A 15,519-nucleotide genomic window follows, 5' to 3' on the forward strand; every position below is an offset into this window, starting at 1 on the left:
AGTCAGCTTCTCTGACCATTTTTGCCTTTTTAGCCCCACTTTACTCCTTGCCAAACTCTCATCTATCTTTTTACCTCAGTATTCTACTTAAAGCCCTGTCTCTAAGGTCTTTTACAACCTTCTAATTGCCAAATTAAATGGCTTTGTCTCATGCTGTGTAAGCTATTGGCAGCATTTATGGCATTTACTGACCCTGCTCATTTCTTGAAGCTGCTCTTTCTTGGTTTCCATGGTATTACCTCTTTTTATTGTTTTAGCCACTTTCCCCATTTCTTCTGCCCATCTTCTGGCTCCATCTCCCCAGAATTCTTTGTATAGCTGCTTTTCTTACCACATACTTGCCCAGGAGACTCTCACTCACTCTTACTGCCACCAGTCTTCCTGTGCTCCCAAATCTTTCTCCAAACTCTCTTTTTATCCTAGATCCTTATTTATAGTTACTCTACTCCCAAGTGTATCTCAAACTTGACATATAAGAGCAGAACTCATCATTAGGTGACCCTACCCAAGGTCTGTCTGCTAGATTGCTAGAGCGTATTTTGAGTGTAACTCACAAACTGTGAGTTAGATGCCTGACCAAACCACGATCAGGTTTTGTAACTGTGGACAAGTAACAATGTCTATTCTTAACTCAGTTTGCTCACTTGTAAAATGGAAAGACTAATTCTGTAAGACTGTATGTATGTGGATGAATTAAGATAAAGTGTGTAAAATTTGGAGCACAAACGAAGCCCCTTTACTCTGTATTGCCTCATCACCTTGCCAACCATTTATCTTTTTCATTCTACTCTAGCCTGTCCTGACCCTCTAAAACAGAATCATTTTTCTTCACAGATATTCTCTTCCTTGAAGTATAGTTTACATATTTCCATAGATCTCTGTTCACATGCTGTTTTCCCCCTCTACATTGTGTGATCCTGAGTTCATGCTAAATCTCTGAATTCTCACACCAGGTAATCAACAAACCAGGCACACTTAAGCATTCAACAAATGTAAGGTGAATTGGATTAAGTTGAACAAAGCATAATAGATACTACTTAATAAGATTCTAGAAAAAGTAAAGTCCATGTCCTCATTTTTGCTTCAAAGTGCTGAGTTTCAAAAATTGAGTTTACAGGGGTAAAAATTTCTTAACTAACCTAAGAAAGTTAACTAATTAAAAGTATTATTTCAACTGCAATCCCAGGAAATTTTCTGGAGTCAACTTTGGTGTTCTTGGACTTTCTAGGCAGGCCTTCCCATCTAACATGTAGAGTGTAGAAAGGCTTTAGTTATCAGGTCACTGCCTTTTTTTTTTTTTTTTTTTTTTTAAAGGTGGGTTGGAGTCTCCTTCCAACTTTTTTTGAGGAAAGCTGAAAAAATGGAAACTTCTTAAGTAATTGATTTAGCTTCCCTGAAGCTCCTGGTTCTTGGCAGGTCAGATATTGGAAACTACAATAAGATTCTTTTTTCTGTTATGTTTTGAACATTTGCTTCTTATTCCATATAAAACTGCAGTTGCTATGAGGAGATGTTGTTGAGTCACTCAGAATACAAGAAAGGAAAATAATGGTAACACATATACACACTGCAAAGTGGGCAAATGTTTCTTCTTATCCTTCTTATATTTTTCCTCAGAGAAAGTGTTGAATTGGGGGATGAGGGATGAATTTTGAGAAGCTCAGGTCACCAAGATGCCTGATCATTGCTAGGACTTGTGAAAAGGAGGTATCTTCTCTACCCTTCCTTCTCTCAATATCCTGGGTGCAAGCATAGGGCTGCTGCAAGGTTGTGTAGGGACTCTCTCAAAAATTCTCACTGATGCCTTCTGTATTTTGGCTTTTCCCTTATTTTTTTCCTCACCCCTATCATTCTGAAGGCACCAAAATGATGCTCTGAGACATTAACCTGAAAAAATGGCACATTGGCTGAAAGCCCAAGTGAAGCTTCAAATAATGATTATTTAGGGTACACTCTTCAGGCCTTTTTGTATATTGGATACAATGCTGCTCTGAACAGTGTCATATTTTACTCACTAGTAAGGTACCCAACTCTTTTGTGACCAATACAGGTTTCAGAGAGAGAGGTGGGAGATGAGTCGCTTCTCTCAGCAGTGGAGGAGCGCAGTGTAATCAAAATTAACCAAGAGAGTACATGCAACACATGCAAATTGTCACATGTACTCTCTTGGTTAATTATGCTAGATGAATAGAAAGTGCTTTGAAAATCATAATTATTGCTTTTTTTTTTTTTTACATATGTGCTATTATTTTATCTCTATCATTCCACTAACTTCTCACATGCAACTCTTTCTCCATCAAAGGTCCCTTTTCTAGTTCCAAGTCCCCTGTGACTCTCTGTTTTATTAAAGTGAAGACGTCATCAGGAAAAAAAAAAATTCCATAACAAGTGTTTATCATTGAACGCCAACCTCTCAGCATCCCCTGTGCGAGGAACACCAAGCCCTGGGGAGCTGGCTTTTGTGAGACCAGGCTCAAGGCAGAAAAAGAGAATAATTCAGTGTGTGTGTGTGTGTGTGTGTGTGTGTGTGTGTGTGTGTACACACATGTCTAGAGTTTGTTAAGGATTGAAGTAGGAGGAGTTAGGGGTTTGGATAGAAAGCGTAAATTTAGAATCCAGGGATTTCTTGGAAGGAGAGACCACAGTGATGATGACCAGGAAATACTTGAAAAGAATAGTGATCCTGAGGATGAGGAGAGTTATTGAGAAGAGTAATGGGAAAGAGGACTCCCTTCCCTGATCCCCACCGTTTGCCTCAGGCTACCTTGGGAAGCCTACTTGGAGCCTCAGGACAATTCATAGAGTTAGCGATGTAACCCTGAGAAAAATCTCTGCAGTCACTACCTTTTTTTTTTTTTTTTGCATGCCCATCACTTGTATTCTTTTTGCTCATGTTTCCTTGGTTCTAGCATTACACCTGGTGTCTAGGCTCCCATGGACCTCTTGCCACTCTCTTCCAATGTGCTAATAATATTGTCTTTTCTCATATTTGTTGTTGATTGTATTTTTTTTTTAAGGAAAGATAAAAGATTTCCATATTCTCTGCACATATCCAGTCACAGTGCATTGGACTGAAAGAATTTTTCTGAATAGCCCCAACCCTATATGGGGCTTCTGTGAATCTCATTCTGTTTACTACTGATTTCTCTGCCTTACTGTTCTTGAAAGCTCATGTTGTGGTGGGGAATATAGCACAACTCCCTATCTAGAGATGCTCATCTAACCATGAGACCTAGACAGGATCTTGAGTGGCTAGGAGAGTAGGGAGAAGACAGGGGACAATGCAGGGCTAATTTAAAGTCAGATGACCTAATTTATTAAGAAGGAGACGATATTTTCAAATTCTTATAAAAAACTGATTTTCTCAAACTGGAAGGCTGTTGTGGCACCTATACTCATTGTTGCTAAGTAAGCCAAATAGTTTTATGTTAATAAAATTCTGGGCAAGATAACAAAAGAGACAAATGCTGTGCTTGCCTTCGCCCATGACTACATTAAAATTACAAATAAATTATAGAACAATCAACCTAGAGAACCTTCTGAAGACTAGCTTAACAGAATTCCTATAACTAAGGATATGTAAAAGAGGGCACATCAAGACTGGTAGGAGCAGCAGAAATGTGAAAGGGTCTGTGTCCACACCCATGTGTAGCATTTGAGCATCAGGAGGAATATCTTGGCAGCAGAGGTTTCCCCTGAGAAATGAGGGGCCCCAGCCCCACACTGGGCTCCCCAGCCCAGAGTTCCAGTGGCGGGAAGAGGAGTCCCCACATCTGGCTATGAAAATCAGTGGGGATTCCGTCCATCAGGGTGTGACTAAAGGCTGCTAGAAACCCAGTTGTCTTCTTAAAGGGCCTGTGCACAGACTGTCTTGCTCACAGGCACTTAGCCCGGGCTCTGGAGGAAGGACAATGACTTGGGAGGAATGAGAGACATACAGGGAGAGACTGACTTGTGTGGCTTCAGGGCGAGGACTGAAAGTTTAGTTGACGTTGTCCCTGTGTTGAGCCCTCCTCCCTTGTAGGCTACAGGTGGGTGCCACTTTTTCTATATTCCGTCCTCTCCTTACACAGTCAAATCTGAATCTGCATTGTCCTGATGAAATCTACTTACACCACCCTAGTGACTCCCTGGGATCCTCCCCCACCGAAATCACACACCATCAGAGGCACTTTTGGCTGCTGGCAACCAGCCCTGACCCACACACTGCAGGAGGCTCTTTCAGCAGCAAACAGCTAACCTCGGCTTGTACACCACCAGAGACACTTTGGGTGGTGGGCAATCAGCTCCAGTCTGCACTGCAGTCTTTCTTTGACAGTTCTCAGCTGTCTGTGGTCCCAAGGCAGGCAGTTGCTTGCCTCGGTGTGCTCTGAGACTTTTGTAAGTTTCAATAGGTTCAGAACTCGTGCCAAATCTGAATCTTCATTAACTTGGTAAACATCACCCTTGTGACTTCCTAGGACCCCACATCAACTAACTCATGTACCTTCTAAGGCTCTTTCAGTGGTTGTACCTTATGCGAAGCTGACAGGTGGCATCAAACCTCTGGGTGCCCTGAGACTTTTGCTCATCTGCCTCAGGCCTAGTACTGATGACAGCCCATCCCATTTTGCAGCATGGCCTCTCCCACCTGTCTCCAGGTCCAACATAAGCAGCAACCAGCCACAGAGAGCTGTGTAGCTTCTACCAGATAGCCCTGAGCCAGTCACAGGCAGCTGCTGACTTTGGCCTGCACAAGAGACTCTCCACAGAGGCCCCAAAACCAATACACCTAGAAGCTGGCTTCAAACCACAACAGAGTACTATTCAATTAGCCCTACAAGTGGCACACACAAAGGGTGGTCTCAACAGGCACATAAGCCTACTGAGGTGAATCCCACTCCATGGGGTCAGCCACCACAGACACTCCCATCCACTGACATGCCAACAGCAAGCAAGTCTCAACTATAATAAGAGGGCACACACAACCCTCACAAGAAACACCCAGAGCAGGTGATCAGTGAGATTATGCCACTGGGCCCCACAGGGCACCTACTAAATAAGGCCACTTGGGCAGGACTGGGAGATGTAGCAGATACAATTAACACATAGAAACAAACACAGGGAGGCAGCCAAAATTAGAAGACAAAGAAACATGTCCCAAATTTAAAAATAGGAGAAAACTTTTAAGAAAAAGAACAAAATGAAATGGAGGCAAGCAACCTACCATATACAGAGTTTAAAACACTTGTTATAAGGATGCTCAATGAACTTAGGAAAAGAAAAGATGAGCTCAGTGAGAACTTCAACAAAGAGATAGCAAAAAAACAAAAAAACAAAAACAAAAAAACCTAGAACTGCCATTTGCAGTACTTTGAGCTCCATAGACACAGTGCTTGGGCAAGTGCAAACTGGATGGGCACCATGAGACTCTATGGTCGCTGAGAAAAAATAATTAAACATGAGCAAAGGAGATCCTAAGAACCAAGAGGCAAAATGTTATCACAAGCATTTTTTTTGTGTGTAAACTTGTCAGGAGTTGCACAAGAAGAAACACCCAGATGTTTCAGTCAAATTCTTAGTTTTCTAAGACATGCTCAGAGGAGTAGAAGACCATGTTGGCTAAGGAGAAATGAAAATTTGAAGACATTACAAATGCAGACAAGTCCTGTTATGAAAAAGAAATAAAAGCTTATATCCCACCTAAAGGAGAAACAAAAAAGAAGTTTTAGGATCCCAATACACCCAAGAGGCATCCTGCAAACTTCTTGTTTTGTTCTGAGAATTGCCCAAAAATCAAAGGAGAGCATCCTGGCCTCTCCAATGGTGATGTTGCAAAGAAGCTGGGACAGATGTGGAATAACATTGTTATGGATGACAAGCAGCCTTATAAAAAGAAGGCTGCTAAGCTCAAGGAAAATTGCGAAAAGGATATTGCTGCATATCAACCTTAAGAAAGCCTGATGCAGCAAAACAGAGAGTTTTCAAGGCTAACAAAAGCAAGAAAGAAAAGGAAGTGGATGAAGATGAAGAAGAAAATGATGAATAAGCTGGTTTTAGTGCAGTTTTTCTCTCTTGTCTATAAAGCATTTAACTCCCCTGTACATAACTCATTCCTTTTAAAGGAAAAAAAAAAAAAAAACCCGAAATGTAAGGCTGTGCAAGCTTTGTTTTTAAACTGTACAGTGTCAGTTTTAGTATGGTTAACATACTATCAAATATGTCTTTTGATAGCCTTGTCCTGATGGCATTTTCAATAGCCACTAACCTTGCCTGATGTAGTAGGGGCATTGTAACTTGGTGTGAAATTTTAAATCAGGTTCTTGTTGGTACAGGGCACAAATTAGTTATATATGTGGATGGCAGTTCATCCTCACTTGTCTCTGGTGCGGCTTGTTCTTTTAACTGAATACCACTCTGTAAGTCTCAAGAAATTAAAGAGATTGATATCATATCAAGCATCTTTTCCAACCACAATGGTTTGAAACTAGAAGTCAATTACAAGAAAAAAAAATGAAAAATACACAAACTCATGGAGGCTAAATAACATACTATTAAACAACGAATGGGTTAACAATGAGATCAAGGAAGAAATCAAAAGATAACAAGACAAATGAAAATGAAAACACAATGACTCCAAATCACACAGCAAAAGCAGGTCTAAGAAGGAAATTCACAGCAATCTAGGCCTACTTCAAAACAAACGAACAAACAAAAACAAGAAAAATCTTAAATAAACAATTTAACCTTACACTAGAAAAAAGAATGGCAAACAAAACCCAAAGTGAATAGAAGGAAGAAAATAATAAAGACCAGAGCAGAAATAAATAAAATAGTCTAAGAAAAGAATATGGAAAATCAATAAAACCAAGAGCCAATTCTTTGAAGAGAGAAACAAAATTGATCAACCTTTACCCAGACCCATGAAGTAAAAAAGAGAGAGAACCCAAATAAAATCAGAAATGAAAGAGAAGTGACAACTGACACCACAGAAATACAAAGGTTTATACAAAAATACTATGAGCAATTACATGCCAAATTGGACAATCTAAAAGAAATGATTAAATTTCTAAAAACATACAATATTTGAAGACCGAGCCAAGAAGAAACAGAAAATCTTAACTGACTGGTTAATACCAACAAAATCAAATCAGTAATCAAAAAAATTCTCAAAACAAATGTCCTGGTCCAAATGCTTTCACAGGTGAATTTTACCAGACATTAAAAGAAGAAATAACACCTATTTTTCTCAAACTATTGCAGATAATTTAAGAGGAAGAAAGGCTCCCAAGCTCATTTTATGAGGCTATCATTATCCTGATTCAAATATCAGAACAATCACTACAAAAAAAAAAAAAAAATACAACAAATCAAATTCAGGAAGACATTAAAAAGATCATACACTATGATCAAGTTGAACTTATTCCTGGGATGCAAGGTTGGTTCAATATCTGCAAATCAATTACCATGATAAACAACATACACAAAATGAAAAATGAAAGTCATATGATCATATCAATAGATTCAGGAAAGGCAATTCACAAAATTCAGTAGCTATTTATGATAAAAACTCTCAACAAAGTGGTAATATAACATATCTGAACATAATAAAGGCCATATATTCACAAACCCACAACTAACATCATACTCAGTGAGGAAAAGCTAAAAACATTTTCCTTAAGATCAGAAACAAGACAAGAATGTCCACTTTCACTACACTATTCAAAATAGTATTGGAAGTCCTAGCCGCAGCAATCAGACAAGAAAAAGAAATAAAAGTTATCTAAATTAGAAAGGAAGAGGTAAAACTGTCATTATTTGCAGATGACATGATACTATATATAGAAAACCCTAAAGATTCCACAAAATAAATAAATAAATAAATAAATTCAGGAAAGTAGCAGGATGCAAAATTGTTATTCAGAAATTGGTTGCATTTTTATACACAATGTAATTTGTATGGTATAATTTGTAATTATGAACTATCAGAAAGAGAAATTAAGAAAACAATTCTATTTAAAACTACATCAAAAATACCCAGGAATAAATTTAACAAAAGAAGTAAAAGCCTTCTACTCAGAAAAGTATGACATTGAAAAAAAAAATTGAAGAAGTACAAATAAATGGAAGCTTAAACTGTGCTCATAGATAGGAAGAGTTTACATCATTAAAATGTCCATTCTATACAAAGCAATCTATAGATACAATACAATCTCTATCAAAATACCAATGGCACTTTTCATATAACTAGAACAAATAATCCTAAAATTTATATGAAGCAAGAAGAGACCCCAAATAACCATAGCAATCTTGAGAAAGAACAAAGAGTTATCACACTACATGATATCAAACTATACTACAAGGCTATAGTAATCAAAACAGCATGGTACTGACATAAAAACAGACACGCAGATCAATGGAAGATAATAAAAAGCCCAGAAATATAATGACACCTACATGGTCATTTAATCTATGACAAGGGAGGCAAAACTATACAATGGAGTAAAAACAGTCTATTCAATAAATGGTGCTGGGAAAACTGGACAGACACATGCAAAAAAAATTAAACTGAATGACCTTCTTATGTCATATACAAGAATAAACTTAAAATAAAGACTTAAAAAACCATCACCATCAACAAAATGAAAAGACAATCTATTGAATGGGAGAATATGTTCTCCAATGATACTTCTGATTAAGGTTTTAATATCAAAAATGTATGTATGTATGTATGTATGTATGTATATATATAAACTCATACAACTTAACACCAAAAAAACAAACAAATAATCCAGTTAAAAAATAAGTAGAGGACCTGAATAGGTATTTCTCCAAAGAAGACATACAAATGTCCAATGAATATATAAAAGGATGCTCAACGTCACTAATCATCAGAGAAATGCAAATTAAACCACAATGAGATAGCACCTCACACATTTCAGAATGGTTATCATCAATAAAAATAAAATACAATTTAAAAAGTGTTGATGGGTATGCGGAAAAAAGGGAACCCTTGTGCACTGTTGGTGGGATTGCATATTGGTACAGCCACTATGGAAAACAGTTTGGAATTTCCTCAAAAAATTAAAAAATTGAACTGCCTTATGACCCACCAATTCCACTTCTGGGTATTTATCCGAAGAATTAAAAAACATGAATTCAAAAAGATATATGCTCCCCTATGTTTAATGCAGTGCTATTTGCAATCATCAAGATATGAAAGCAACCTAAGTGTTCATCAATAGACTGAATAAAGAAGAAATGGTACATATATACAATGAAATATTACTCAGCCATAAAAAAAAAAAAAACAAACAAAGAAATCTTACCACTTGTGACAACATAGATGAAATTAGAGGATATTGTACTAAGTGGAGTTAGTCAGAGAGAGAAAGACAAATACCATATGATCTCATATGTGGAATCCAATGAACATTACAAATGAACAAAATAGAAACAGACTCATAGATACAGAAAACAAACTGATAATTACCAGATGGGATGGGATTTGGGGGGTAAATAAGTGAAAGAATTAAGAAGTAAAAATTGGAAGTTACAAAATAGTCACAGGGATATAAAGCACATCACAGAGAATATTGTCTATAATATCATAATAACTATGTATGGTGCCAGGTGAGTACTAAACTAATCAAGGAGATCACTTTGTAAATTATATAAATGTCTAACCACTATGCTATATACCTGAAACTAATATAAAATAAAATTGAATGTCAACTGTTATTTTAAAATCAAAATAAAAAATAAAATGATTTTAATTAAAAAATAATATTTAAAAAACTTCCATTTCATTTCTGGATTTTAAGAGTCCTCTCTTTTATTTTTTATTTTCTCTCCAAAACAGGTCTTTGATAGCCAAAGCAATCTTGATATAGAACAAAATTGTAGGTCTTACTTCTGAATTTTAAAATGTATTAGAAATCTACAGTAATCAAAATAGTGCGGTACTGACATAAAGATAGCTATGGAATAGAATAGAGGCCCCAGAAGTAAATCCTTGCATATATGGTCAAATAATTTTCTATAAGGGTGCCAAGGCCATCCAATAGGGAAAGAATGGTCTTTTCAACAAATGGTGCTGGAAAAACTGGATAGGCACATGAAAAAGAATAGATTTGAATCCTTACCTTATGCCATATACAAAAATTAACTGAAAAGGGATCAAAGGTCTAAATATAAGGCCTATAAATATAAAACTCTTAGAAGACAAGATAGGGAAAGTATTTATGATAGTAGCTTTGACAATGATTTCTTGGACATGACACCAAAAGCACAAGGAATAAAAGAAAATATAGACAAATTGGAGAATATCAAAATTAAAAACTTCTGTGCATTAAAGGACACAATTAACAATGTGAAAAGGCAACCTGCAGAATGAGAGGGAATATTTGTATATCATATACTGCTAAGAGATTAATATCCAGAGTATATAATGAATTCCTACAACTAAACAACAACAACAACAAAAACACACAAAAACCTTTAAAAATGGGCAGGGATTTGAATAGATATTTTTCCAAAGAAGCTATAAAATCAAAGCTACAATAACACCTCACACCTAGAAAATGGAAGTGTTGGCAAAGAAGTGAAGAAATCAAAACCTTTGTTCACTCTTGGTGAGAATGTGAAATGGCGCAGCTTCTATGGAGAATTGTATTGTAATTTCTCAAAAAATTGAAAATAGAATTATCATATGATCCAGCAATTTCACTTCTGGGTATACAGCCAGAAAAATTTAGAGCAAGGTGTGGAAAAAATATTTGCACACCCATGTTCATAGATGCATTATTCACAATATCCAAAAAATGGAAGCAACCCCAAGTGTCCATCAGTAGGTGAACAGATAATCAAAATGTGATATATCCACACAATAGAATATTATTCAGCCTTAAAAAGGGGGAAATCTTGACACATGCTACAATATGGATGAACATTGAGTACATTAAGCTAAAAGAATAAGCTAGTCACAAAAAGACAATCACTGTATGATTTCATTTACATGAGGCATCTAGAGTAGTTAAAATCATAGAGACAAAGAAGAGAATGGTGGCTGCCAGAGGCTGGGGGGAGGGAGAATGGGGAGTTATTATTTAATGGGTATAAAGTTTCAGTTTTGCAAGATGAAGAAGTTCTGGAGATTTGTTGCCCAACAATCTGTATATATTAACACTACTGAACTGTACACTTAAAAATGGTTAAGATGGTAAATTCTATGTTATGTATATTTTACCATAATTTAAAAATCTACAACAGAAAAAAAAAAAAAAACAGTCTTTTGGTGAAAGCAATAGTTTCTGTTCTACCTCAAACAAGTCCAGAATTTAACCTTATTATGTCACTAATGTTAAGCAAGTGGCTTGACCTTGAGAAAGGTTCTGTTTTCTAGTCTGTTAATACAGGGTGTACATTTCCTCTCAGAGTAACTGCAAAGATTAAATGAGATACTGTCATTTGAAAGCATTCAGCACAAAGTTTAGTACAAATAAGGTGCTCAGGAAATGTTGATTCCCTTTACCTAATATTTGTCTACTCCCTGAAAATGTTAATTAAGTGTTCTGTCAGCAGAAAGAATTTATTGGGAAAAAAGAAAGATTTGCAATTCATTACATGAAGCCACGATGAGCCATGTGCAAATCCCCAGGACAAAAAAAATAAAAAAGAAAGTTCTTTTTAGAAGGCAAGAACAAGTTAGGTTTTAACAGATGGGCTATTATAACCATAGAGTTCTTCTTACATGTAGTGCTTTTGCAACTGACATAATGTGTGAGAGCTCCTCCTACAGTCCCTCCTAATTCCTGTCTTGGTTAAAGTCTGTCATAAATTTTGACAAATTTATGAGCACATGAGTGAGAGCCAGTTGGATTGCAAAGGTAATGAGGTCTACCTGGAAGGTCTCTTGTCAAGAAGCAGGAACATGTGCCTTGTGGACAATCCCTCCCTGTTGCTCTGCAGGAGAGAAGGGGTTGGTGCACTGTTCAATCCAGATTCTTAGGTCAGTGATGTTTCAAATCTGTGTTTCTGGAGCTTCCACAGGGCTCTCCTAACTGACTTGGCTCCTTACCTGTGCTGAAAGGAAGGCAGAATTTCCTCCACAAAGATTTGCTTATTTTCTCCTGGGGATAAGGGTTGGATGGGGTCAGAAAATTATTTACATATATGGCCAACATACTGTCATTTCTTTCTGTCGCTGGTATTTTCCAATGCCTCTCAGAAGTTCTTACTATCCTGTGGCTTTTGCTGGAATACTGGTGGTTTCTCAGAAAATTTTAGCTCCTTTTCTAAACCTCTACTCAGCAATTTCAAGATCTTCGAGTGACAGTCTTGGGTTAGAGTTTTCTGTCCTTGAACCTTAACATTTAGACATTCAAGAGAAAACATGAAAGTTTGAGGAATGTATTTAATCTGTCTCCTGTGCCAACTTGTCTATGCTTGGTTGGGTGTCAAATTAAAAAATACTCTATCTATTGCAGAAAGGTTGGTCAAAGCTATCTTGGAGTGCCCAAGGTGGCACTCTTCCAGGTAATGAGGTGAGAGAGGTTGGGGGCAGGGAAGAGGAGGAAGAGATAAAAGGAGACTAGAATTCTATGGTATTCATGGGCCAAATAAAGGTGGTGAACTTTTAGCTATGTATGAATATTGAGTACATTTAGCTGAGAAATTGTCAGATTTCTAAAGTCAACTCACCAAGAAAAGTATGATTTCAAAAGAATGATGAAGTCTTTCTTCCTCTAAATCTTTTTCCCTCTCATCACTGAAAGTGCCTGAAATAATCACTACTATTGTTGTTGTTGTTGTTGTTATTTTTCATGTATATTGAGATTTTAAATTAATGGGTTGTCTAAAATATTTCCCAGGATGAGTTTATCAGCTCCCTCTCAATGAGTCTAGAGTTACTGAGGGGGCTCTGGCAGGAGGAAGTAAAGCCTCAGAGTGGATACATCAAGTGATATAGCAGAGAAAGGCAGTATGGCCCAGCGTGGGGCTCCCCACAATGCGGTCCTTGGACCAGCAGCATCATCCAAGGATGCCAATGCTCAGGCCCTCTGCAGACCTACAGAATCAGAAACTCTGAGGGATGGGACCAGCAATCTGTTTTCCTTCATGTTATTCTTTCTTTTTTAGGAAAAAAAAGAAAAATGGAACATATGTAGCCAAAATTTGCACACAGTTAGGATCTTCATACTTTGAATGTTTGAGTCTTAAATCTCATAGTGAACTCTCTTAATGCACAGACACGGTTACTGAGGCCCAGAGAAGTGAAGAGACTTCCATTAAGTTGCAGTAAGGTTGGAACATGTCAGATTTACAGTTCTGGTCTCCTAATTTCTAATCCAGGTCTTTTGCTACTTTATCTGCTGTTGCTAATTTTCTGAATATCATAATAAAGTCACCTTTGAAAGTGTACTTTTGTTTAAAGAGATATTTAAGAGGAACTGTGGATTGCTCAGGACAAGTGTGTTCAGTCTGAGTGTTATAGATAGTAATTTCACAAAGTAATTTGTTAAAACACAGATCCTGATGAGTAGATCTGGGGTGGGGTAAGAGTGCATTGTCACCAGCTCTTGGCAGTACAGATGCCACTGCTGCAAGTGTGGAGCAGCAAAACTGTGAATGGTATCTTTCCTCCTTGCCTCCCTTTTAGCAAACTGTTTTAAGAAGTCTCTAAGTGATCCTGATGCACTGGCAAAGTTGGAAACATGCCTTTATTATCCACAATTCATAATTCCTGTATGCTGAGTTCATACTACGCTCCTGGTTCTGTGCTAGACTCTTTTACATTTGACCTACTAATTACAGCAGTCTTTTGAGGCTGGGAAGTCTGGTTGTATACCCTTTCTTGCTGGAGATGGAAAGACAGGCCCTGCTGAGCCAGCAGTTTGGACATTTTTGCCAATACCAAATGGATGTAATAAAGGAGCTCTTATCAGACATGACTCTCACAACTTCTGTTTCTTAAAAATGTCATTTAGTTTCCTTAAGGCCCCAAAGTATGAAAATGAGCACACTGTCTGCTTGACCTTTGTACTGACACCACATGTGATTAAGAGTTGATTCGGTTAATTAATGCCCAGGATTCCCTTAGCATAGTGCATGGTCTAGACAAATTAAACTCTTCCCTGTAATTCTCCCACCCCTACATTTTTATTCTTAGGCCATTTAAAAATTTCAGATTATTTTTTTATTGTTAAAATGTCATAACCAACACCACATTGAAAAAAAATTATAGGAATTCCAGAAATATAGGTTTTTCCTCACATTGTCACTATATAAGATGTGACCAATATGCAGACACTTTATCTTATATTCTTTCTCTGGTTACTTTCAAAGATTCTTTATGGAAAAAGTATTCTCCTCTCTAATATGTTGTAGGTATTTATTTTACTTTTCATTGTCAAGTTCCTCATTAGAATAGTTTGCAAATGCAAATGGCAAATAGGTTCTACTTGGTGTGCTCGTCAAGCACGCTGTTGCAGAGAACTGTAAGTCCTTTGCCATCTAAACTCAATTGGAAATATTTCTGTGGTCTTTTCTGATGTCCTCTGTGGACAAGTGATCAAGGGCAGTCATCTGCATGCTGTATCTTCACTCTTCCTTGTCTGCAGTTGCCTCTACTTTCTTTGATTTACTACTTCTTTACCTCCTTCTTTCCATTAACTACTCATCATCATTAATTTATTTATAAATCCCTCAGTATTTATAAATAAATATTGTGTTTATTTATTTATAAATACAGTAGGTGCCTACTGTGTGCCAGGAGTTTTATTAATGCTTTTTTAGGGGGTTCATGGTAGAAAAAGCCCTGTGAGTAAAGGCAGAGGCATGGAACAGTTCAAAGGGATCTCATTTCCACTTGTGCCTCAGTGCACTTATATGCCTGGAAATACCTGCTCATCTAGTCTTGGAAGACTTCCTGATGCCTGCAGGTGGCACTGACCACCTACACTATGTCACTGTACCATGTTTATGAAACTTAGATAATGGTGTCCCATAATCATGTATGTTTACTTGCCAGTCTCTCTCTTATCATCTGGCCAACCCATCAGCGACGGAAACTATGTCTTATTCATATTTGTCCCTTGGGTTTCACTGTGTCTGGCAGATTGGGCATTTAAATTATTTCTGAATGAATGGATGGATTGTTGGATAGATGAGTAAGTAAATGAATCTAAGTTTTGGCCAGTGAGGGATAATGTATCAAGTTTATACAATTCCAACTTAATCTACCACTTTACTTGAAAACAATATATCTGTAGAACTGAAAATTGGGGGAAATGTGTGATTCTTATTTACTAAAATTTTACTAAATCTCTCTTATTTCAACAATGAGTATTCCAAGTTATCATAGAAAAGCAAGAAAATAGGAAAGCTATTTCTGTCAATTCTTCATACAATCTAAAATGGCCTAGTGCATAGACACATGTCATTAGGACATCGCCTTCCTCTGTAAGGTGGTGCTGTTTTAGGTAGGATTTGATTTCAAGTAGCAGCTGAACTTCAGTGATGGCCCCTGGCCCTCTGTGC

General features: G+C 37.2%; 1 pseudogene; it reads left to right on the forward strand.

Annotated features, from left to right (window-relative positions):
• The first annotated feature begins 5,440 nt into the window (after positions 1–5,440).
• Positions 5,441–6,028, forward strand: LOC105303213 (annotated as a pseudogene).
• The last annotated feature ends 9,491 nt before the right edge of the window (positions 6,029–15,519 follow it).

Source organism: Pteropus vampyrus, unplaced genomic scaffold (genome assembly GCF_000151845.1).
Source record: "Pteropus vampyrus isolate Shadow unplaced genomic scaffold, Pvam_2.0 Scaffold302, whole genome shotgun sequence".
Lineage (NCBI taxonomy): Eukaryota > Metazoa > Chordata > Mammalia > Chiroptera > Pteropodidae > Pteropus > Pteropus vampyrus.